We start from the raw sequence: 27,293 nt of genomic DNA on the forward strand, positions 1-27,293 counted from the left end.
AATAAATAAATAAATAAATAAATAAATAAGGTTATTCAGTCACTCACTATCCACTACCAACAAGGCCCACACCAGGTTTTATAGTTTCTAAAATCTACTCTCAGTGTTGTGGTCCTGAAAGGAAAGAGAAAATAAGATGTAATATTTCTCCCCTTAGGTCTGGGGCTTCCTTCTCATTCAAAGTCTTCTTTCCCACTTTCCCCAAACAATTAAGCAATGCCATGTTTTGTTTGCTCCTAACATCTCTTGTAGGTCTATTTCACCCATCTCTGTCTTCACTGGCTTGGAAACTTTCCCTTCTATACTGAGCCCTAGGCGGGTAGGGGCTCTGGAGGGCACCATTGCTTTCTCTATCCCAGTCATCATTACTCACCCCTCCTCTCACTGTAGAGACTTCCACCAAGCACCCAGCCATTGGTGTCCATGGTATGTGCTGTGGCTGGCCGAAATGAGATTTCAGCCCCTCTTGCCACCCTGTCAGTTCTCTACTGACCCTCACTGATAATAAACCACATGTCAAGGATTGGCAGTTGTGCCTGTCTTGCAGGCCCTGCTGAGCCCAGCTCCGCAACAAAGGTTCAACATCTTATATCCCTGATATCTCTTCTAGGAAGTTTCTTTCTAGCTGAAACCATCTGTTGATGGGGAGTGTAGGATATCCTACAACTCAGATGTATTTTTTAAAATGTAAATTTATTTTCCATTACCTGACCTAATTTATTAGCTAGTTAACTGAAACAATCAGAATCCCTAAGGGTCACAAATATTTTATGAAATTAAAAAAAAAATAAGAGTTTTCTGGAAGCCATTTCCCTGATTCGTTGCTGAGCTCTCAAGTGAATCTTGAGTACAGATATAAGGCTTATATCTGTGGGAAATATGTTGGCATCCCTGTTTGAAATGAAACAGTGAAAAAATTTTCTACAGATAGTTCCCAACTTACAATGGTTCAACCTAAGACTTTACTAATTTACAATGGTGCAGAAGTGATAGTATTCAATACAAATGATGCTTCAAATTTTGAATTTGGTAGTTTCCCAGCTAGTGATGTGTGGTATGATACTCTTTCATGATGCTAGGCAGCATCATGAGCCATAGCTCCGGGTCAGCCCCTCAGTCATAAGGGTAACAATCCATATGCTTATAAGCCTTCTATACCCAGACAATCATGCTGTCAGTATTCAATACATTACATGGATATTCAACACTTTATTATCAAGTAAGCTTTATGTTAGATGATTTGGCCCAACTGTAGGCTAATGTAATTGTTCCAAGCACATTTAATGTGAGCTAGGCTAAGCTATCATGTTCAGTAGGCAGGTATATTAATGCATTTTGATATGATATTTTCAAATTATGATAGGTTTATCAGGATGTAACCCTACTGTAAGTCAAGGAAGGTCTGTACATGGTATCAATGTATGTTTCAATTAAAAAAGAATCCACAACTGAAGTTAGAAAGCTGTACACTTGAAAATGCAAAATAGGGTAGGGGCACCTGGGTGACTCAGTCAGTTGAACGACAGACTTGATTTTGGCTCAGGTCATGATCCTGGAGTGGTGGACTCAAGCCCCGTGTCAGGCTATGCGCTGAGCATGGAGACTGCTTAAGATTCTCTCTCTCCCTCTGCACCTCTTCCCTGTTTGCTCTCTCTCTCAATCTCTTTCTCTTAAAAAAAAAAAAAGGCAGAAGGCATGAACAGACAATTCACTAAACAAGGTATGTGGATGGTAAATAAGCACATCATTAGTCATCAGATAAATGCAAATTAAAATGACAGTGAAATATCACTATACACCTAACAGAATGGCTGAAACAAAAAGTAACAACAGCAAATGCTGGAGATGTGCAAAAACAAGATCATGCATTGCTGGTGGGAAGTAAGAAGATATAGCCACTCTAAAAAACAGCTTGATGGTTTCTTATACAACTAAACATGCAATTGCTATTCAACCCAGCAGATGCACTCTTGGGAATTTATCCCAGAGAAATTAAAACCTCTATCCACACCAAAAGCTGTACCTGGATTTTCATAGCAGCTTTATTGTAATAGCCAAAACTTGAAACAGTTCAGATGTCCTTCAACAGATGAATGGTTAAACAAACTAGTATATCTCCAGCATGGGTTTTTGAAATGACAAATTTTAAGAATGAAGGGCAGATTAGTAGTTGTTAGGGGTTTGAGTGGCGGTGAGAGAGGCAAGGGGGAGATACAAGGATATGGTTATAAAATGGCAACAGGAGGGATCCTTGTGGGATGGAATTGTTCAGTATCTTGACTAAGCTGATACAGGAACCTGTATGTGGTAAAATCGTATAGAATGAAGCACACACACACACACAACACACACACAGGTACAAGTAAAACTGGGGACATCCGAATAAGATCAGTGGATTATATTAATGTCAATATACTGGTTGTGCTGATATACTATAGTTTGCAAAGTGTTACCACTGAGAGAAGCTGGGAAGTGTAAAAACAGGATCTCTCTGTATTACCTCTTATGATTGCATGTGACTCATAACTATCTTGGTAAAAAAATTTCAAGCAAAAAAGAATACAAAGCAAGTTTTCTTGCCATAGTCTTTATCACCATGGGTTTGTTTTCTTTGTGAGGTACTCCTCTAAGCAAAATGGTGATGGAAATAATGATCATTAATAAGGCAATATGTTGCCACATATAGGTTAAGACAGCTGTCTCAATAGAACATTGACCACATGAGCTGGAAAATGATAGTTTAAGCAGTTTTTTATTCAGTTAGCCAATGAACAGTTTATATTCTTTTCAATTAACATGCCAGTAGCCAATTTACTATGTGAAAACCACACCATTAATTTTCCCCAAACCTGTTTTCGTGACAATCCACTTCTATGAAAATGTAAACAGGAACTTCCATCTGGGCAGGACTTTGAAAAAGGCTCTTTAACTTGCTTAACAGATCTTTGACTTTGTTTCTTACACAAGCAGTAGCTCCATGGGGATCGCCTGTCAATTTACAAGTCAGAATCCCAAGATTTCAGGAGCAAGCTTTGTTTTGAATTCTCTCCTCTGCTCCTTTTCTCACAGGTTCATCTGGGACATTTGAATCGTGAGTGGGAAGCTCATCACCCCAGCTTCTCAACAGTTTACCATTGCTACAATCAGATCACATAAAAATCCCATTACTCATTTACTCTAGCATAGACAGACATACTTTCACCAGTTTGACTTAACATTTTGCCTTCTGTTTTAGAAAGGATTATTATAAGAAATAGCCATATGAAGACTGTTTCTGCATTTCTTAAACTATGAATTAAATGTGTTGCCTACCATATTATCAAATGTCTCATGTGTAATTATTTTTGTGATAAATTGCTCTTAGAGTGTAGAGAACAAGAAAATGTTCTTTTAGATACAAAGGTATATAATTCCTTACACTAGATAATAAAATATATACAACCCAACATGATTTACTTTTGTTGTAAAAACCAAGAAACTCGGATGTAAGCGTTCTGCTCATTTACTAGTTTGAGACTAGATATAGACATTTTCTCCTTCCCCCTATCCTATTTCTCAAAAATAAAAATTTTTGTCTTAAATTTTAAAAATTTGTCTTAAAAATTGTATTTTTAAAATTTTGCTAAAGATTTTAACCAACCTAAATTCATTTAATTCCAACAATTTAATAACAAATTCATTTTTATAATACTAGTTTTAAAATACTAGTTTATAATGCTATTTTTATAATACTATTTACTTCAATTCTTTTTCCAAAGGAAAAACAATATACTTGAAGGAAATAGACCTAGTGAAAGGAAAAAAGGACACGTGAAAGATTATTTAATGTGTTTGTGTTCCCATTTACTTAAAACTTAAGACTCAGGGATGTTTAGTTCCCTGTTTTAACAACTTCACAGATGTCTCTTGATTTAAAAGAAATTGGGGGGCATCTGGGTGGCTCAATCAGTTGGGTATTTGACTCTTGATTTCGTCTCAGGTCATGATCTCATGGTTCATGGGATCAAGCCCCACATCAGACTCGATGCTGACAGTGCAGAGCCTGCTTGGGATTCTCTCTCTCTGCCTCTCCCCTGTTTGTACACTCATTCTCTCTCTCTCAAAAAATAAATAAATAAACATTTTTTAAAAAATAAATTCATTCTTTGGGTCTAAATTCAAATCACCAAGTATAACTCATATAGTAGACCTTAGGGAAAAAAAAAAAAAAACACCCTGCCAGAGATTCTCCCAAATAGTTTCTGGCCCTAAATAAAAGAAGTGACTGCTTTATAAAAGTATATTTTGCTCACGTATAACCTAGGTTCACTAAAAGGTGACATATTAACAAAAAATTGACGAGCATATAAAAGTTCATCAGGTCACCATGAAAGAAATCTTATTTCTGACCTGCCAGTTTGCAAACCAAAAACCAGTGACAAAGGGCACCCATCACACATTTCTTGGCTTTATAAAGCCATCCTTTCTCTTACCTTCTACCACAAGTCCCAGGATAGGTTATAATTCTATACTAGCTGGTCTAAGCCCCTGTCAGGAATTTTCTGTTTCCCAATTCCCCATCTCTGTTCCCTTCTTTTATATCAAAAACATCTTCTATTGGAATTTCAGAGAAACCTGGATGCTGTATGGCCTCCAAGTGTGATCCTCTTTCCAAGACATAACTCCATCTTGGGACTCTCTACTGTGGTTTCCCTTGGTTTCTTTTGACAGTAGTTCAGTAAGTCCAATGTCAACAATTCCAGGTAGTAGATCTTAGTAACTTTTCTGATTTACCATAACTTTCTTTAATGAGTGCTCTTGCAGGTGATGGTTCCAATCAAAGCTGACCATCTTGTCAGCAGTGACCCTCATTTCCATACATGTCTACCATGACCCTGTGTCTTAACTGAGGCTGATTTACTCATACAAATATAGCTGATGCCCAATAAAGGAGAACCCAAGCATCGTTACTCTGCTCATTGTGAAAATTCCAGACCTAGATTCCTTCACTCATGAGCTTTTTGCTCCTCTTCATCTTATTCCTGGATTTCTGCTTGACTTTTGGAACCATAAGTGATTTAATTTTTCTAAAACTAAACACTCTTTCTTAGACATATACTATAGACTAGCTTCCTGGATGCCTCTGACTTCTATAATTAAATAGTTAACTACCTTCTGCATGCCTGTCTAACTTTCCCATCAACCCCACTTTGGGGCTTTATAGCTCTTTCAGGGGACATATTCAAAGCCTCTTATGAATGCTAATTCCTATTCCTCTAGGGAAGCTGCCCCTAGGAAGAGCAGGGAGGAAAGTCCTCAGAGCTGCCTCACAGACTTTCTCCTGCTCTTTCCTGAGCCAGCACATAAGCCTACTCTTATCACAAATAAGGCCTCAGAATATTTGAGACTGTCCACCCAGGCGATGATGTGTAGGGTCCCTCACTTCCCTATATCCAATTCAAATATGCAGGCAACTTGACCAAACACCCGAATTCTTTTTCATTTTTCCTGCTCATGCAAGGTACTCATTCAAATTGGATCATAGGAACGAACATCCTTGGCTATTTCACAGCTCCCCAAGCTGGTTAAATTCATTAAATTCTAATGTTCAAATTGCACCCCACTTATACTGATGATTTTAAATATTCCACTTAGATGGTCCAGTCACAATAGCCTTCCTTCAATTCTTCAAATACACTAAATATGTGGTAATAGGGCTTATTAGGCATTGTATGATCTAGCCTCTGCTCACCACCCCTGTCTTTTGCCATTTCCTTCCTCTCTCCAGCCATGCTAAACTTCTTTTAGTTCCTCGAATGCTCTCACTGGGATCCAGGATTTCACACTTATTTGTGCTTTTGCCTAATATTATTTAGCCCCCAGCTCTTATTCATCCTTATAACATTACCTCCATAGCCCAAGTTTGGATTGGATGGTCCATCTGCATGCATGCATGGTAGGGACCGTCAGAGTATCATGATTTAATGGGAATTAAAGTTACATCTGTTTAGCATTTTCAAAATGTTATCCTGGTTATACCTGTTTATTTGATTATCTCTGCAACTGCCCTGAAAGCTTTGTGAGGGCAGAGGCTGTGTCAATATGGTAAACGGTCAATGCATATTTGTTGAATGAAGGAATAATCAAACTATAACTTTCCAATAAATCCTCCCAGTGAAGTGTCTCACTTCTACTTAGATTGGTTACACTATGGGCATATTTACTCTTGTGAACACGGAAAGCCGATTCTGCCAGCGTTGCCTGACCCTGTCTCCCTGTATCAGTGTTACAGGTGGGTTTTACTTGTTTTGAGAGTGAGAAGTAAAATGAAGTTTCCTTAGTTTTTATTAAATTAATTTTCGGAAATAAAAAAAATAACAATCTCAGACAGCAAATACATTGCCATATTCACAGACTAAGCATGCAGGCTTCCAATGAAAGGTATTTGAAAATCCATTCCATTCTTTATTCTTATGTATGAAAACGTTGACTTCGACAGTTTATAGTCCAAAACGCAGAAACCTCAAAGTTGGCAGAGAATGTTATCTGGAAGGCAATGCCTGACCAAATGCTGAATTATTATCTCATTCCCAGGAAATGTCCTCCCTCTGAGTCATTTTTGTTATGATTCTACCATTAGCTTGAAATTGAGGGGATTTTCATAAACAATCTATTTTTTTTTTCTTAAGGCAACTTTAAAAGCAATGTTTTTGAGAGTTAGTGGAAATGGCACTAATGAGAAAAGTCTAAGTTGTTTTTGCTGACCAAAGCCATCCTCATTTTTGCTGAATCACCAGCCATGCTATGCTTTGCTTTTTGCTGTCATTGAAATGTGTTTATATATCTTACTAAAATAGAAACAGTCACCATAATCAGTTCCCTTGGAAAGGAAGGAAACATTGGCCTTTCCTTCACAAGAGGATGTTTGTTCATGGGAACAAATACCAGCAGTAAGTCTTGCCCAAATTTAAGGATCACTGATTCATTTTTTTTATGAGATTTCTGTATCAAATGGGTCTCATGCACTCCAGAGGTTTCCAAAACTGTTCAAAGAGTAAAATACTAATTTTTTCTCCAAGTTTGATTTTGAGTTTATCCTATCTAATTAAGAGTCAGTTAATCAAACATTTGAAGATATACCATTTCATTCTTAAACCTTTTAAGAATGAAAGAAATAATAGTCCTTTTTAACCTCTAACTTCAAAACTCCAGATAACCTTTTTTATTATTTTTTATTATTAATTTTAACTTTAATTTTTTAATCATTATTATTTTTATTATTAATCAGAGTAACTACCCAAGCAAATACTTAAATTTCCTTCAACATCTTCAGGTGGTCAAAGACTGTCCTGAGACCCGAGATCAGAACATTCAAACTACAGATCTTAAAATTGTCCAATCAGTTATAAGATTCTAGAATGTGCCCAATTCAACAGCAGTATAATAAAAGTGGGTGTAGGGAGTGGGGATGGCTTGGTGAAGTCACAAGATCAGTCCCATGGGAACAAGGTATAGAAAGGAGAAGTGTTAATGGTGAGGAGGAAGAAAATAGGGTAGACTCTAGTCTTGCAATGAACCATAGATTATGTTAGGACATTGACCCAGAGAGAGATGTCTGGGACAGGTTAAGTCATCAACATTCCTGAGTTGTTGGAGCCACTAGACCACAGGGGACAAGTCCCAGTCATGGGTTATTCTGCTGATTGCTTTGAGCAAAATGATCCTTCTTACCTGTTGCACGTGTCTGTCATGTGCATTATCTAGCTATATAGCTTTCTTTTTAAGTTTCTTGAGGCAAGTATCTGTATCTTAAAATAATCTTAAAATAACCACCATGCTACTATGCCTGGCACAGAGCAATTAGCAGAAAAGATTTATTAAATTGATGAATACATAAATTTTTACAATACTTGTTCAGTGTAACAAATTACTGAAAAAAGTATATATCTTCAAGACAGTTTGATCTGCACTATTTAGATGATAGATAATATACAATCTGTTACTTGGTTAATACTTCTAAATGCATATGTTTAAGGAAAACCCTAATTCACCAACAGAAAATGTAAGACAGCGTCTTCTTATTTGGAGTATCCTGATATTTAAATGGAACAAAACTCAGCATTTTAAATTGCTTAGTTTAGGACTAGTTCTGCTTTCTCATCTTTGCTAAGCTTCATGTTTGTCATGGGCATAGTCACACTGTGTATTTATTCCACAGCATTAGCTCATCCTGAAACAAAATGTGGGTGCTTCCGCTACTTGACATCTATTAGCTTCCTCCACATCCACCCCACCATAACCACTCAAATTGTTTTTCACCTTTACTGTGCAAAAAAACTTTTACTAGTAATAAAAAAAATTTCCATTGGCCTTTATTATTCCTAAAACATGACAAGAAATGCTATGTTATGTAATCTTACAGAAACATTTTACACATGAAAAAAACTGAAAGTTCAGAAACTTACATAAATTGCCCAGAGTCATATATATGACAAAGCTGCTGTCACTAATACATAAATGGAGCTCAAAAGAGGGATTGATATAGAGAAATAGATTTGATATTGGTAGCTGATGGATCACTGATAATTGTTGACACCAAGGGAATGCATGGAATGACTAGCAAAGGGAGAGAACGTGGAGAAGAAAGAATGACAAGTAAATCCCGGGTGAATCCGCGGTGATTAAAAATTCTTACTATGAAGAAGCAGAAAGAATGAGAGAAACCAAGAAGGAACAGTAAAGTAGGTAAGAGACTAAGAAAAAAAAAAAAAAGGTCAATAGTGTAGTTGTTATAAAGAAATCAAGGAAAACGAAAACTGAAAAAAAAAATAGGTTCTGTATTTGTTAATTATCAAGTTACTAGTAATCCTAACCAACGCATTTGCTAAGTAGTTGTGGAGATAGAAGTCAATTTGCAAAGGAGAAATCAGGAAGTTAAGGAGAGCAAATATACACAATATAGATCTTACATGAATTTTGTGTCAAAAGGATGAAGAGAAATAAAGCACAAGTTTGAGGTGGAAGCAGAATCAAGGAAAATTCTTTTAGTCTCTTTTGGCTCGAGGGAAGGGACAAAGTGTAGCATGTGAGGCCACCACTAACTGAACAAAGTCCTCAAGGGGGAAGGGAAGGATTCCCTTAGGGAGACAGGATGAGAGAAGGGGGTGGTGGGTGAAGTTACTGATGTTAAAGGATAGGGAAAGGAAATAAATGAGATTAATTTTATCCCTGACTGAAGACATATAGTCACACACTTATAAAGAAAAGATGTATAAGATAAAGAGTCGCAGAAAATCTGACAATATTTGGGGCCATCCCTGTAGGGAACAAGAAAGGAAACTAAAAGCAAGAGTTGCCTGGAAGCATTAAGTGCCCGGAGGGAGGGTGGGACTCACAATAAATTCCACACTTTCCCTAACAGAACTCAGGGCAGGAAGTTCCCTGCCCACCATGGCTCTTCGAATCAAACACTCTTGTAAGAGAATGTTGAAGATGACAAGCGCAGATTGGCCAGATCGAGAGGCGGCAATATCAGCTACACTCAACATACAACAGTAGTTTCAAAAGCCGGTGCAGTCCTTAAGTTGTGAGGCAAAGCAAGGCCCTCCCTGTATCATTACCCTCTCCGCACTTCATCTACTCCTTCTTCCTCCCAGAGGATGTACATCCTTCATTTTTCTTTTCTTTCTCCTCACCTATTTTTCTCAAACCCTACCCATGTTACACCATTTATAAAAATCACAGCTGAAAAAGGCGTATGTGTCCTCTTCAAATCCAAACACACGTGAGTGTAGAATACTTCCTTTTTATTCCACTTTGATGTCAGTGTGCCAAGTTATTAAGCCAGGCACAAGTCTGCATGCACTCCTGAGGACTGCAGAGCAAGGAGTCCTGTGACAGGAATGCTGACAATGAGGAAGCACCTTGTGACTTGATGGAGTTACTGATCAGAACTTATAATTAAAAATTTCCCTTGGAATTAAAATTGCATACTCTAGCACTCCTATCTATCTCTATATATGGATTAAAAATCATTTTACATAAACTTACATTTTGAATGAAATGGAAAGTTAGGTTTTCAAGTATCCTGCCCCCACTCATACACTCATTTAACTTTTTAACTTTTTTAAAAGAGTTATTTATTTATTTTTGAGAGAGAGGGAGAGAGAAAGTGTGAGTGCAGGAGGGCAGAGAAAGAGGGAGACAGAGTATCACAAGCAAGTTCTGCACTATCAGTGTGGAGACCAATGTCACACTCGAACCCACAAACTGTGAGATCATGACCTGAGCTGAAGTCAGACGCTTAATCGATTGAGCCACAGGCGCCCCCCCATTTAACTTGTCAAATGACCAAATTCTCATTAATTCAATCTTGCCGCTGACAATTTGGGGTAATTCACATATGGGCTAAATTTAAATCTTTCCTTTTGCATATTAAGGAAATTAACAGAGTCAACACAATTTCAAGGGCATTTTCTCTTTGAATGTGTAAACTGTATTAAAGTTTGGAGTGAATATATGCCAGTGGAAACATTTCTACGGGGAGGTGACTCAGTGCAACGTTGCCTAACCCACAGAGCTGCTGATTATCTTCCTATATTCCTTAAAGCAGGCCCTCCAATAGAACACATGTTAACCTAGACCCAGGTCCTGTCTGTATCTGCATTCCTATGTAAATATTTATTTTATTTTATTTTTAAATTTTTATTATTGAAGTAAAATTATGATATGTTATATTAATTTCAGGTGTACAACATAATGATTAAATATTTTATTGATTCAAGCAGTTCACCAATTCTAATCAGTCTTGGTCACAATTAGTGTTTTACCGTACAGTTGACTCTTGAACAACACAGGTTTGAACTGCATGAGTCCACTTATACGTGAATATTTTTCAATAAATACAGGCTAGTACAGCAAATGCTTTTTCTTTTTATGATTTTCTTTTCTCTAGCTTACTTGATTGTAGGAATACAGTATGTAATACATATAACATACAAAATGTGTGTTAATTGCTCTTTATGTTATCAGTGAGGCTTCCAGTCAGCAGTAGGCTATTAGTAGTTAAGTTGTGGAGGACTCAAAAATTATATACAGATTTTTGACTGTGCAGGTGTCAAAGCCCCTAACCCCCTTGATGTTCAAGAGCCAACTGTAAGTTCATGTTTATTTTACTTTTGTCTTTTCAAGTATAAATTATTGTATTCCTATGATCTTCCTGAAAATAAAAATTTATTTCACCAGTGTCAATCTAAATGCTTTCTTTTGCAATCCCTATCAAAATAACACCAGCTTTCTTCACAGGCTAGAACAAACAATCCTAAAATTTTCATGAAACCAGAAAAGACCCCGAAAAGCCAAAGCAATCTTGAAAAAGAAAACCCAAGCTGGAGATATCATAATCCCAGACTTCAAGCTGTACTACAAAGCTGTAATCATCAAGACAGTATGGTACTGGCACAAGAACAGACACTCAGATCAATGGAACAAAATAGAGAACCCAGAAATGGACCCACAAACGAATGGCCAACTAATCTTTGACAAAGCAGGAAAGAATATCCAATGGAATAAAGACAGTCTCTTCAGCAAGTGGTGCTGGGAAAACTGGACAGTGACATGCAGAAGAATGAACCTGGACCACTTTCTTACACCATACATAAAAAGAAACCCAAAATGGATGAAAGACCTCAATATAAGACAGGAAGCTATCAAAATCCTCGAAGACAAAGCAGGTGAAAAATTCTTTGATCTCGGCCGCAGCAACTTCTTACTCAACACGTCTCCAGAAGTAACGGAAACAAAAGCAAAAATGAACTATTGGGACCTCATCAAAATAAAAAGCTTCTGCACAGCCAAGGAAACAATCAGCAAAACTAAAAGGCAACCGACAGAATGGGAGAAGATAATTGCAAATATCAGATAAATGATTAGTATCCAAAATCTATAAAGAACTTATCAAACTCAACACCCACAAAACAAATAATTGAGTGAAGAAATGGGCACAAGACATGAATAGACACTTCTCCAAAGAAGACATCCAGATGGCCAACTGACACAGGAAAAAATGCTCAACATCACTCATCAGGGGAATACAAATCAAAACCACAATGAGATACCACCTCACACTTGTCAGAATGGCTAAAATTAACAACTCAGGCAACAACAGATGTTGGCGAGGATGAGGAGAAAGGGGATCTCTTTTGCATTGTTGGTGGAAATGCAAGCTGGTGCAGCCATTCTGGAAAACAGTATGGAGGTTCCTCAAAAAACTAAAAATAGAACTACCCTACAACCCAGCAATTGCACTACTAGGCATTCATCCACAGGATACAAGTGTGCTGTTTTAAAGGGGCACATGCACCCCCATGTTTATAGCAGCGCTATCGACAATAGCCAAAGTATGGAAAGAGCCCAAATGACCATCGACCAATGAATGGATAAAGAAGAAGTGGTATATATGTACACAATGGAGTATTACTCGACAATCAAAAAGAATGAAATCTTGCCATTTGCAACTATGTGGATGGAACTAGAGGGTATTATGCTAAGCGAAATTAGAGAAAAACAAGTATCATATGACTTCCCTCATATGAGGAATTTAAAATACAAAACAGATGAACATAAGGGAAGGGAAGCAAAAAGAATATAACAACAGGGTGGGGGACAAAACATAAGAGACTCATATATAGAGAACAAACAGAGGGCTGCTGGAGGTGTTGTGGGAGGGAGGATGGGCTAAATGGGTGTCATTAAGGAATCTACTCCTGAAATCATTGTTGCACTATATGCTAACTAACTTGGATGCAAATTAAACAATAAATAAATTTTTAAAATAAATAAAAATTTTCAAAAAAGAAAAAAATATGCTTTCTTTTGTTTCAGATCAGAGGTAATGTTTCAAAAGGAACTATTTTCAAAAGCCATGACAATTCTTGTCACATAGCTGAGTGAAAATGAAGAAAAATCTCTACCAGATAACATTTTTAAAGCCTATTATGAGATATTCTGTCTATTTAAAAGTAAAAAAACTAAATCTGCTTAAAAATATTTTTTACTATTTATATTTTGTATTAATTCTTACTGGGTATCTAAGTTACTTATTGACATATAGAAATGTTAAATAAAATTGTATGTTGTCCTTACTTTAAATAATCTTAACTTCCCTTTTATTTCAGTGTAATTGCCCAATAATGACCTCTCTAAATTTATAATTTCTGGAATCTTCACTAATTTTTATTTTTTATAGAATGGTCTGATGCTTGTAATTCTCTCAGTCATGCCACAAATGTATTCATGCCACAAATTTACATTCAAGACATGTATATCTAGCCATGTACTGTGTTAGATGCAATAATCCAGAAATGCTCTCTGCTCTGGAGGACACTACATGGGGGTGAAGGATCAAATCAGGGAAACAGATTCTGCGTGAAGCAAGGTGACTATACGAGAATACAGGTAGGTGGAGGTAAGGGGAGGACCTACCAAAGTGTTGTGAGGACAGCATACAGAACTGTTTTCAGGGGGGTGGGGGGATGGGTAAGGCTGAGCTGAGTCCAAAAGAAAAGGCCTTGAAGATCCCTCATATGTGGAGCTGGGATCTGTGAGGGAGGGGAGAGACCTTCCAGGGCAGGCAAAATCATGGGGATGTGATCAGGGGATGTGACTAGAGTCAATATGACTAGATGTTCAGGTGTGCAAGAGAAGGGGAGGGGCTCATTCTCCCTGACTTTATAGTTATCTGAAGACTGGACTTTAGTCGTAAATTCAAATTGCTTCAATATTTAAAAGTCTGCATCTAAGAATTTGACTGAAGTCACAGCACCTCTATTCTTGACTACAAGATGAGAAATGGTGTCCAAATAGTTCGTTCATTTTGGGAAAGGAAAAGTTCATAGAGCAAAATTTTAAACTGTGGGGCCCTTTTGAGGAGAAACGGAATATATACCAGAGGAAACAGAGGTTCAGTGAGCTTATGGGTTGAGAGAGAAGGGGATGGGGTTCAGGACTAAGAAGGACTTTCTTGTATAGCTCAAGTCTGGTATGATTTGGGAAGGCTGTCCCAGAAATGTTTCCTTGTAATGAAGGAAAGGGATATGAGGGGCTCTTTCCTTCTTGATTCTCTTACTTTTAACTCAACAAATAGAAATCAGATTCCAAGATACCCCAAAAGAAGTTAAACTGCCTGAGGAAAATCTGATATCTGCAAATCAGTGTAAACTAGCTGTCATATACTTTGCATGAGTAATAAACTGAAAGAGCAGCCAAGGAGAATAGGCTAGTGAAGAAGGAGGGGGAAAAACAAAAAGCAAAACAGAATCTCGGGCTGAAGATAAAAACCTGATAAAATCATTTTTTCAAAGAATGCCAAGAACTCAGAGTTGAAGGTTGGTCTTGTCAACTTCTCAAGTCTCTAATTCCTCTCAAGAAAAGATGTGATGAATAGATAAGAGTAATTTATAATGAACATTTCAGTAGTTGTTTATAAAGTACTTAAAGGTGCTTCAGAGCTATTCTTTTAAGTCTTTAAAAGTTTGACCATGCTATTAATTTCTGTTATAAAGAAGATGACTGACTTAGAAATGTACACATAGGTCCAGTCAATTATCACAAACCCAGAATTAGTAGAGTCCAAAACAAAAAAGCTATACTGATGTGTGTTTACTCCACTACTCACTTAGCATTTGAAGCTAAATTTAAAAGCAAAAACCTATCACCCTTTTTATGAGGCTTCATCAGTTATTAACGAAAGATTATACAGGCTTACACATAAATACATATAAGGGCTCACTTTAAAACAAACAAACAAAAAAACACTTTATAAATAGACTAAAAAGCATGATGAACCTCTCTAGCCAATTTTGCAACAGGCACTCCCTGTTGCAAAAACATTCCAGCAGTAAAGAGTCAGTCATGTTAGGAAGCGTCCAGGGTTCTGACTGCTGAGGAGGCAGAGCTCCTTGCTGGGTCTGGGAATCCCAGCTCTGGCTGGGAGTGAATTGCTATGAAGCACTTGAAATATACAGATCAAAAAGAAAAAATCTCTCTCAGATATTCCAAATTAAAAGTTCTGCATTGAGTTCTAGAGACAGCAGACTCATACATGGGAGAGACTTGAACAAAGCTTGATAATGGAGTAGATCAGTATATCTTGCTCATGATTTCAAAACCTAATCTAAAGCATTGCCTCCAAATTAAGAATTAATATTCTAACACAAACATAAATTTGTAAAATTATTGTTGTACTCTGCTACCTTAGTAAGACATTGTCTTTGTCCAATATAAAGGTAGTCACTATTTTATAGGTGGAAACATGAAGCCAGAAAGGTAAGGAGTTTTCCTTATATCACACAGCAAATAAATGACAGTTCAAATAAAATTCAAATATCTTCAACCAATAACCAGAAAAAATAACAATAATATAGCTAACAATTTTGATCACCACTTTTTAAATGTTTATTTATTTTGAGAGAGAGAGAGAAAGAGCATAAGCAGGGGAGGGGCAGAGAGAGAGAGAGAGAGAGAGAGAAAATCCCAAGCAGGCTCCAAGCTTAGCTCGCAGCCAGATGTGGAGCTTGACCTCCTGAACTGTGAGATCACGACCTGAATGGAAATCAAGAGAGAGATGCTTAACCAACTGGGGCACCCAGGTGCCCCTTGATCACCATTTTTAATTCTTTACATGACTTTTATGTTTATTTGATTCTCCTACCTACATGTAGGTTGTAGGTACTACTATTGTTTGTACTTTACATATGAGGAAAGGAAGCACAGAGTGCCTATATAACTTCTGCAGTCATACACAGCTAGTAAATAGGCAGAAGTGAAATTCAGTCAGCCTAACTTCACAGCCCATAATCAGAACTACTATACCTTCACACTTTATTTCTCAATCGACCTCCTCATAGTAACAGCTGATAGGCATTTTGTCTATCAGACACCATAAATGAATTCATTATAGAATAAGTCCTCCCTCTAGTCCTCCCTCAGAAGCAAAACAAAACCATCAGGGTGCTTTTTGGTGGAACAATCTGTGACCCAGGATCTGCCTAGAGAAGACAGCCCCATTACCCACAATTCCATAGCCTTTGTGGTCCAGGGCCTCAATGCTCTTGAGGCTTCCTGACTCCACCAGCCTTCGTGTTAGTTGTATTCAGGCATTCTCTCCATGTACACAGTTGTTTGTTTTACAGAAACATAATAACACATTTCAAGTATCCATCTGTTGCTTAAATCCTCTCTATGATAGTCTTGCCAAATGTTCTGGAAATTTGAAACTTCCCATGATAGCTCATCTGTCTTTGGACAACTTTAACAGAGAAATTTCTTTCTCACATGGAGATAAAATCTGTTTGTAGCTTCCTTTTATTTTTTCCAGTTAAAACCTTTAGGTCTAATCTGTTTTGTTTTTTTTCTTATTTTGAGCATTTAATCAACATTACAGACTCCATCTGTAATTTTGGGCATTGCCTAAGGGCAATGGGCAATTTCTGGGGCATTGCCTAAGGTGTATGATGGTCTACGGGCCTTAGGCTTAGAAACCCTTCAATAACAGCCCTTCAAGTGCTTTAAAGGAAAGAGTACTCTTCCCCTCTGTACCGTGTAATATGTCCAAGTACAGAGACTTGCGCTCTTCTCTCCCCACTGAATTGTATCTGCTTAGACATTTGCCATTCATTTCAGTCCATAGAGACCTTTCTGAATCCCAGTTCTATGATCTAATGTATTCACTTGCCTTCCTTCAAGTTACTTTTAGGCTTCATCAGCATGCCCAGTGTTTTCACCATAGTCAGTGACAGAGATATCGGCCAGGAAAGCTGGAGACAGAGCACCAACCAAAGCATATCACCTGAGGGAATTGGGGGGAGTGACCACTGTATTTTTTGCAAAGATTGTATACTGGAACTTAAGTCCACAAATGCACAAGAAAGTGAGCACATTTAACAAACAGAATATAAAACAGATGCAATTAACTTTATACCCCAAAGAGATTTGCTTTTGTTCTGATTTCTCCAAGGTTAGGATTAGTTCAGGAATTGGACTAACTCAGAGGATATGGAAACATATGAAAGCCACATGATTGAGGGTCTAGGTACTGATTGCAAAACTTTTTTTTTATGGTTTAGGATATAACCTTAGGAAACCCAAGTATTTGGGTTCCAAGTCTAAAGTGCCTCCAAATTCTAGCCTTCTAAATAAACAGAGTGACTATCCAATAACTGTCTCTATGGCTTGAAGGATTCTCACGGCCAGTAACTTTACAAATGCCATGTTGGGGATTAAGTTTTTTTAAACCTAGTTTATTAATTTAATTTACTTGAAAAAAATTTTTTTATGCTTCAAGGGTAGCTTTTACTTCTAGTGTTCTAAAGTTTTGTGGACAGGTGCACAATAAGCTTTTTCATCTACTTTCTAGATTTTATAAATTAAATCATATCCCTTCTAGCACTTAGCATTTCAGAACTAAGTGCTTTAATGTAGCCAGCATTGTGGAAGAAGATTGAAAATATTTGAGCCAGAGGATCCCACCCTGTCATTAACTACCCAAGTGATCATGAACAATTGTACTACCCTTTCTGGGCCTCTTACTCCTCATGTAGAAAAGGAGGGATCTGGGTTACTTCTCTAAGGTTTCCTCTGGTTTTCAAAATTTTGTTATTCTAATTCCATTAAATTAGAAGGGCGCACTGAAGAATCAGAACAAAGTCAAACAGCAGTACCTGGATTCTTTTCTGTGCCTTAAACTTCAAGGCTGCAAGTATGATCTTAATACACGAGGGCTATCACACAACATAATTTCATTGTATCAGTAATGCACAGTAGATTGCACGATACAATCCTCTAACTCAGCAGTTCTTAAATTTGGTTGTGCATTGGAAACACCCAGGGAATTTTAAAATCTGATGATGCCTAGATCCCACTCCCAAAACTTCTAATTTAATTGGTAAGGAGTAAGGCTACCTATACCAATAGGATTATAAAACCTTCTCCAGTTTAGAACCAGTGCTCCCACCCATAGGTCTCAATTCTCAATGCATGCCAGCGTCACCTGATAATTTTTCAAAATGTGCCGATGCCTAGGTCCACTTCCACATTCTAATTCCATTGGCTTATGACACCAGGGCGTCAACATGTTTTAAAAGGTGATTGTCACAGGAAGACAGGGCTGGGAACTACTTCTCTAATCTCTACCACACAAGTTCTTTCTATTTGATCATGCTGGCCTCCTACTCCATCCCACACTGGCCACTCATCAAATGAAAAACCTTTGATCTAATTACAAGGTACAGCTCCACCTCCATTATATCAACCTAGAGCAGCCGCAATTTCCTGCTTGTCCGCTAGACCATAACCTCTTATCTTGTCAGTTAACCACTGCTCCCTGTTCTGTGGCCATACTTGCCATTCAATGGTCTCCCAAATGTTTCTTTCAGATTGTAGTCCCATTTCTTAATTCTTTGTTCATCAATTCTCCCTTTACATGGAATATTTTTGATCTCTATTCCAAACTTTCTCTGCATCCTGGATTATCCTGATCAAATTTCTCCCAAGATCCCAACTAACTACTACTGAAGGGAATCTAAAAGAGATACCAAACTGAAATAAATCTGCCAATTATTGCCAGCAATCAATCAAATGCTAGGCTTATACAGCAAGAAAATTGGAAAACACACACACACACATGAATGATTTATAAAACTGTGGCACTTTTTTCTGTTCCACATTTGTTTCAGTTCTGGCCAGGCGCCTTAACAAACAGAAGGATTAGTCTTGAGAAAGCACAAAGATGAGAACCATAAATTATCAAAGGAATTAAGGATTTACCAAAAGAAAATGATAGCAAAGATTAGAACTTTAGTCTGGAAAGATGAAAGCATAAATCATTTTTAAATGGTGACTAAAACACTGTTATTTTCTCAAACATGAAACATAGAAGCTGAAAGAACAGTTTTAGAAATAAATGAGAGTTACTACTGCAGAATAATTATAAAACAAAATTCTAAGGAGCTTGTGCAGGGTAAAAATAAACAGGCTCATTGATGTCCTAGATAAATTCAATAAATAATTGAGATATAATGGGTTTTTCAGAAAGTAAAAAAAAATAAATACCTAAATTGGGAAAGAAGTTTACAAATTTTTAAAGCATCTTCTTATGCATGGTCTTATTTAAATTTTGTAAAACATTATAAGTTACAAGAAGTTAGAGCTGTTCTGAGTACATTCTGAACATTTTGAAGTCAGTATGGTACAGGCATCCATCATCTTCCACATATCTCCTTTGAGATACTATTTGAAATGCAATGCTGTGCTGTATTTACTTTAGTGGCATTTATAGCCTTATGGCCATGAGGCTAATGGAGCTTGAAGCCTTAAGCCTTTCTCTTGTAAAGTTTCTTTCCAAGCCTTAAGAGGAGTGCGGGCAATCAGTTCCCTTGATCATATGTTTTTGTCAAATACCAAACGTAAATTATTGTTATTTGTTGTAATTTTCCTGTTCATTCTGAATATTTACTTTTGTATGGACTCTGTATCGGTAATTTTATAATCTTTACCTTAAGTATGGAATATGTGTCCCCTCCTGCCTCTGGCTCATTATTACTAAGTCCTAGTGTCCTGCTAACCACTGCAAGGCCTTTGGTATCCTTCCTGGTTGTCTTTTAAAACTCTTTCATCAACACTCAGCCTTTCAGTTTCAGCTGTTCCTTGCCATCTCTCCACAGCCTTCTCCTTCATTTCTGATGACCGTGTCGTTATTCCAAGGGTGACACAGTTTATCAGGTAAAATTTTCCAGCTATTCCTTTTCTCTCAAAATGTTCTTTCCCCTACAATTTTCCTCCTTTTCCTCAACCATGGAGAAAGTTCTTAACCTTGGAGAACTCTGGAACTCTCCCAGCCTCCTCTCTCATTTCAACCACCCACCCTTCTCCTGCTCCTCAGACCCCTTCCTGCCGCCCATGAGCACACTCAGCACTTGCCACAGTTATGGTCTCATTTAGTAGTCTCTCTCTCATAAATTTCCATTCCTTGACCAAAGGAAGAAGAAACACACACACCCACCCACCCACACACACACGAAATACTGAAAACCTCTTTTCTCTTGAGCCTTTTTGGCATGAGTGCCCCAACAGGAAGAAAGGGAAGATTTGTGGCAATGGCTCCTGGACTAACCTTGCAAGCAGTGCTTTTCCCACCGGAGATGTGGCCAAAATAGACACCAGAAAATGTTAAAAAAACAAAACAAAACAAAACAAAAACAACAAGCACCACCACCGGAACCATGGTTTCTCTTTTCACTACATGTGGTTTAGTGCACCTGGAGTTCTAACATCAGGCTGAGCTATGCAGAAAGCGCAATAATGTCACCCAAGGTCTACATTATACACATGCACACAACCGTACAGCCTGGGTCAGAAGTGTTTGTTAATTAGTCAGGGCTGATTTCAGGAGTTCAGCCATGAGTTAAAGATTCCACTGTGTCAGCTCTAAACTACCCACACAATATAGAAAAGGGCAAATGTTTATTTTACCAAGATTTCAATAATGTGGGTGTAAGCTCGGAGAACTACAATACTTAGAAGTTTATCTAGAAGGCAAAATTAAGTAGACTATCTCAGTCACTGAATATTTTAGTTAACAAGCCTTTTTCTCAATTAAGTAATATTAACTGGTGATTCTGGAAAATGTTTCTAAAAAGTTAGCATGGTATGGTCTCTTAATTTTCCCCCAAGAAAACCTTCTAACAATTCAAATCAGATTTAAATAAAGATTTTAGTAAAGCAGCATTTAAAGGAGAGTCCTGGACAGGATCAACATTGTAGTTGAATAGAAACACACACAGTCTGCCAAGAAAAAAGAATAAACAATTTGAACTTTGCCTTAGATTTCAGTCTAGGAATTTGCAGTACTTTAATGTTACATATTTTGTTCAACCTACAAAAACCCACAATGTTTATGGAAACCTAGGAGAGCCAACTTCCCAGTAAATATTCTTAGTATAATAAAACATTAATGCTGTGCTAACATCACAAGTTTTCATATATTCAGAAGCAAACTGTAGTGATTTCCTGCATGTAAAAGATTTAGTAATTAAAATAAATAAAATTATACCTAAACATATAACCTTAGATATTTTTCATGCCTGCCATTTGCTAGCTCCTCAGTAATAATTTAGCACCAGGGTACTGGTATATATCTCTGGGAAGAAAAAAAAAACAGTGTACAAATAATAACCGAATCCTGTGAATTCCTGACAGTTCTAAAAATTTTCACATATAATCACTTTTAGTTAAATATATATGCCCTGATGGGTACCTGAGTGGCTCAGTCGGTTAAGCATCTGACTTTAGCTCAGGTCATAATCTCACAGTTCATGAGTTTGAGTCCCGCTTCAGGTGAGCCCCACTTTTCTCTCTCTCTCTTCTTTTCCCTCTCTCTCTCTCTCTCTCTCTCTGAGCCTTGCTCACTTGTGCCCTCTCTCTCTAATATATATATTAGAGACTGAGATAGTCTACTATATATATATATATATATATATATATATATATATCAGAGTCTACTATATATATATATATATATTAGAGTCTACTATATATATATATATATGAGACTGAGATAGTCTACTACATATATATTATATGTATATATATATATATATATATATATACATATAATATATATATATAACCCTGATACTCTCCTACCCATCAAGACAACCCTGGCCATTCACTTCCTTTCTTTTTTCTTTTCTTTTCTTTTCTTTTCTTTTTTCTTTTTTTAAATATATAATTCATTGTCACATTGGTTTCCATACAACACCCAGTGCTCATCCCAACAGGTGCCCTCCTCAATTCCCATCACCCACTTTCCCCTCTCTCCCCCCCATCAACCCTCAGTTTGTTCTCAGTATTTAAGAGTCTCTTATGGTTTGACTCCTTCCCTCTCTGTAACTTTTTCCCCCTTCCCCTCCCCCATGGTCTTCTGTTAAGTTTCTCAGGATCCACATGAGTGAAAACATACGTATCTGTCTTTCTCTGCCTGACTTATTTCACTTAGCATAATACTCCCACTTCCTTTCAATAGGGTAGTGGTGCACACTCACTGAAAATGCTGAGTCACAGTCATGTGAGGCATTCGTGCCATCTCCTGTTTAGGATTACCTAATGAAGAAAGCTCAATAGTGGTGAGCTAAGTAATGACCAAGAAGGAATTTAGTCCATGACTACTACTGGCTACCTTTCACTCTTTCTTGAGCTGAGTTCTGTAAGCTTATACTGCCTCAGGCATGAGGAAATAATTGGCTTCACAAAAATACAGGTCAGATTCCTTACAATATTAAACTGGGACTTACAGTATAACAAAAAATCCATGGGAGACAGCCAAGACAGCCAAGCTGAAGACAATAATCAAAATAACAATGCTTTCCTAAAAGTATTGGACTAGTTTCTTAGCATCGTCACAATAAAAATGGACTAACACTCAGCAGAGCCACTTAGGGCATATGCAGCCTGATTGTAGTCCAAACATCATGACACAGCAGAAAAAATTGGGCAGACTCACCTCCTCCCAAGTGGTAGGCACAGCAATAATCTTTCAAACCTCAGAAAGACATCCCAGCACACTGATACTCAGACTAGTAAATTTTGTTCTAAAACATTAAAAACAGTTTCCTATATACTTACAGGTCTTTTTTGCTGACTGTACTTGTTATACTTTTACTTCTGTTAGCCTTGTGTTTGGCATATAGTTGAATGCCATGCACTAATAAACAAATGATAGAAAGAAAAGTTAATAATATGGAATATAATATGGCTGAATCTAATTCTTAAAATAAGAATTCTTAAGAATGCTTGACTTGGGAGAATTGCCCAGAATGGGATCCCTCAAGGTTGATCTGGGTTTTTTTTTTTAATTTTTAATGTTTATTTATTATTTCCGAGAGAGAGAGAGAGAGAGAGAGAGAGAGAGAGAGTGTGTGTGTGTGTGTGTGTGTGTGTGTGTACACGTGTGCGTGCACATAAGTGGGAGAGAAACAGAGAAGGAGGGAGACACAGAATCTGAAGCAGGCTCCAGGCTCTGCACTGTCAGCACAGGGCCAGATGCAGGGCTCAAACCCAGGAACCACAAGATCATGACCTGAGCTGAAGTCAGATGTTTAACTGACTGGGCCACCCAGGTGCGCCAATGGCCTATTTTTATGTACCAAAAGAAGTTATTGTTAATTAATGGATCCATTCATTTATTCAACAAATATTTATTGACTATCTTTTGCACACCTATTGTCCTAGGTTTCTATGATTCAGGGATCAACAGAACAGGCTTGGACACTGGTCTCATAGAATTTACATTTTAGGGGGAAAGATATTTTTTAAAAAATTAAAAAGGAGCAAACAAATAATGGTATAGCTATGATTATGATTAGGGTCCAAATGGGAAGAGTTTGGAGAAATGGAAAAGTGAGAGCTGATTATGCAGAGCCATTATAGGCCATGTTAGAATTTTCTGTTTTACCTTGAGAGAAATGTGGAACATTTTATTTTTTTATTTTCAACGTTTATTTATTTTTGGGACAGAGAGAGACAGAGCATGAACGGGGGAGGGGCAGAGAGAGAGGAAGACACAGAATCGGAAACAGGCTACACACTCCAGGCTCCAAGCCATCAGCCCAGAGCCTGACGCGGGGCTCGAACTCACGGACCGCGAGATCGTGACCTGGCTGAAGTCGGACGCTTAACCGACTGTGCCACCCAGGCGCCACGAAATGTGGAACATTTTAAAGTGTAAAGGAGGGCTACAACATGATTACAATTTCATTTTGAAAAGAACACTCTAGTGATTTATGAGTAGAAAGGATTGGAGGAAATGAAAAAACAAGATGATGGCAGGAGTGGATAGGAGTAAAGGTCCAGTTGGGAAGCTATTGCTGTAGTCCAGCCAAGAGATAGTGGCAGTTGAGCCTGAAGAGTGGCAGATTCAAAGTTGAGAAATGTACAGACTCAAGATTCACCTACAAGGTGGCATCAACACATGCTTACAAAAAGTACAATAGTCAAGGGTAACATCAGCATTTCTGTCATGAACAATTGGGAAGATGAGGATGAGAGACTGAGAATACTAGATAAAGAGTATGTTTGAAGGATAAGAAAATGAGTTTGGATTTTGATATGTTTAAATCAAGATGCATGAGAGGCGACCAAGAGGGGACAGCAAATAAATGTATATATGATTTGGTAGCTGAGAAGGGAAATCAATGTTGGAGAAACCAATCTCTGAGTTGCTGGTGTATACATAGTATTTCTTTATACATTGTGGGAGTGGATGAGCCATCATAGGAAAGGATGTAGACTAAGAAAGAAACAAGGATCCAAGACTGATTTTTGAGGAAACTCTAACTGCTAAGTAGAGGAGGAGGCACCACCAAAGGGGAAAGAGAGGGTTAGCCACGTGGGACAGAAAGAACACTAGAGTGTGTATTACACTGTGTTTTATATTACAGAAGCCAAGGAAAGAGAGACTTTCAAGTGGAGAAAGTGATCAGTCAAGGAATGCAAGTTAGGGGAAGACTGGAGCCATATTTCAGATTTTTCAATATGGCCACCATTGAAATCTAAGCCAGAACAGCTGGCATGGTACGGGAGGTTGAAGAGAACTTAACTGTGAAAGGCAAATAAGGCATTAGGAAAATATGCATAGATATCTCTTCCCAGAAGACTGATCATGGGCAGAATTTTGAGCCTGCATTTCCCTATTTGTGAAATGATGATGTGAATATAATCACACTCAGAAAATATCTTGAGAAATACAAGGGTAAAGCCCCGTGTTTGGGATCATTCCATTCAGTTTGGTTCAAATAATATTTCTTGAGCACATGATAGAACCTGGGACAAAGAACAAAGATGAATAGAACAAGGCGCATTCTTGCCAACAGCTAATGATTTAATGGAGAAGACAAAGAATATACATTTAAGAAAATGCAGTACATTTGAAGATGAAAATATGCACAATGTGCTATGGCAGAAAGGAAGAGGACCATTTACCCCAACTGGGAAATTTGAACTAAGCTGTGAAGGAACAAATAGGAACTAGCTGGGTGGTAAAAGGAAGTATAGAGATACCACAGAAGGAACTTATGAACGTAAACAAAGGCCCAGATTGCTGGAAAACATTAAAACCCTGTATACACCTGCCCATGGAGAAACGACAAACACTTCAGCTACTAGAATACAAAATTGGAGCGGGAGAGTTAAGTTTGGAGAGGAAGACACATCATGTTCATGAAGAACTTGGGGGCTGTTTTAAGGTTTTACCATATATTCCAGTAACTATCTTGGTTCAAATCTAAGATGAATCACCTGTTAGTTCCATGACTTTGGATAAGTTACATAAACTTCTGGAGCCTCAATTTCCTTAGTGAAAGTATATATTTTTAATTTCCTTCATGAAAGCTTAAATAATTTCTGCATCCTAATATGAAAATTTCATGAACTCTCAATTAGGGTTAAAAATTATTTTCAGAAAAAATTATTAACAGAGGATGAAGTAGCCTTAAGCCATCTAATTCAATCTACTCATTCTACATATAAAGAAACTGAGTCCCAAGGAGATTGAGAACTTATTAAAGTTCATGCCTTGAAGAAGCAGCAGAGCTTAGAGCCAATCTAAGTTCTGTTTTCTGATACTATAACACTATTGAACATTCTTCTCTTCCAGGATTTAAAAACTGAAGGAACCAAAGAGTAAAAGAGCAGGCACAGGTCATCAAATGCCAAAGTGTCAGTAGAGATGCCATACTCTGGTGGCCACAAAACTGAAGGTTGAGAATGAAGACAAGGACAAGGGGTAGGATGAGACAGTCACATCTCCAGCCATTTCTTCCTTCCTGGCAAATCACCATGAGCTTACAGCTTGATATGTATGTTGTAAGAGGCATGGGTTTTGACAGCAGCCAGGCCAGGTTCTTAGCCCTTAGTTGTCTTTCTGTCTAGTTGTGTTTCTGTATCTGTGCTGTTTTCTGTATCTGTACAATCTGACAATAATGCCTTTTTTATGAAGCCTGATAAGTTAGGATATATGGACATGCTTAACATATTGCCCGACACAAAGGAGACAACTAAATATTTGTTTTATTTATTCCCTCAAACAAAAATACAGGACAGACCACCAGAGGCACAATTCAAGTACATTTAATGACATATACCCAGATAACTTATTTTCAAGACACCCCACAGAATCGAGGGGGCACAATAGACAATTTTATAGACAATTGTCTATCTTCTGAATTTCAGACTGACCTGCTAAGTCCTAGACAGCTAATGACAAACTAGTCAACAGCTCAGAGACCAAAGATCAGAGTCTGAATTGGACTTGGTGGAGACTTTAGCTAACAAGAAAGGAACATGTGATGGTTAGTGGGATAGGTGTGGTGTCTGTCATAGAAAGAAATGCAACTGAAGGTAAGAAAATTAAAATGGGTAAAGTAGGGAAAGAAGCTGTTAGCTACCACGTCATTGTCTGAGACACAAAACATGCTCTGGCTGTGCAGTCATAAAATGCTTTCTCTGTAATTATTAACAGCTGTCGCCTGGAAATTATTTTTGAGTTCATTCCAATGTGAATAGTAAGACAGGAAGAGTAAGCACTTTTCTTTAACTGCATGGACTTTAAGGAAGAAAGTATAAAGATTTGTGTGAAGTGGCCATGAAACTGGTTCTGTAATCTTCACATGACTCGGTACACTCCAACTATCTGATGAAAAAAAGCAGGGATCCTGATAGAACAAGCCAGGAGCAGGGTGCACATGAGGATTTTGAACCATGTTTCATTGCCTCTTCTTTCCTTCCCTGTAATTTGCTAACTTCTCTTCTTCAGCATTTGGCAACTTACATACTTCCTGTTGAAAAAGCAAGGCAAAAACAAAGGCCAAACTAGGCTCTCTACATCCTTTTAATCTTGAGCCTCACAACTATTTTAATTTGCCAAAAGCATACCACATACCATCTCTCTTCACCTTGTGGATTCCACAGTCCTTTAAACCCTCATATCACAGGCTAGGTGAGGACAAAAGTGAATCTCTGTAATTCTCCCTTCTTTTTTTCTGTTTAAGAAATTTTGATGAGAAGAAGTTAGGAAATATAGATGAGTTTCATTCACTTTGCAACCATTCACGGAATACCTACAATGGGTCAGGTGCTGTGTTAGGTACATGAGACACAAGGATAATAAAACATAGATCCTGCCCTCAGATATGTTCAGTCTAATGGGGAGTAGACATGAAAACTAGTCTTTGTACTGCACTGTAACAAGTGCTATGAAAACAGTA

At 37.6% G+C, this 27,293-nt stretch overlaps 1 long non-coding RNA gene across 1 annotated transcript in view; it reads right to left on the reverse strand.

Moving 5' to 3' along the window:
- Window positions 1-239: 239 nt before the first annotated feature.
- Window positions 240-27,293, reverse strand: part of LOC128314088 (uncharacterized) — a 32,964-nt gene continuing 5,910 nt past the window's right edge. Inside the window, exons 2-4 of the long non-coding RNA XR_008295485.1 lie at window positions 26,969-27,068; window positions 22,657-22,735; window positions 240-3,137 (exon numbers count right to left, since the gene is read on the reverse strand). This is a non-coding gene — a long non-coding RNA (uncharacterized LOC128314088). The remainder of the gene's footprint in view (window positions 3,138-22,656; window positions 22,736-26,968; window positions 27,069-27,293) is intronic.

Source organism: Acinonyx jubatus, chromosome C1 (genome assembly GCF_027475565.1).
Source record: "Acinonyx jubatus isolate Ajub_Pintada_27869175 chromosome C1, VMU_Ajub_asm_v1.0, whole genome shotgun sequence".
NCBI classification, from domain to species: domain Eukaryota; kingdom Metazoa; phylum Chordata; class Mammalia; order Carnivora; family Felidae; genus Acinonyx; species Acinonyx jubatus.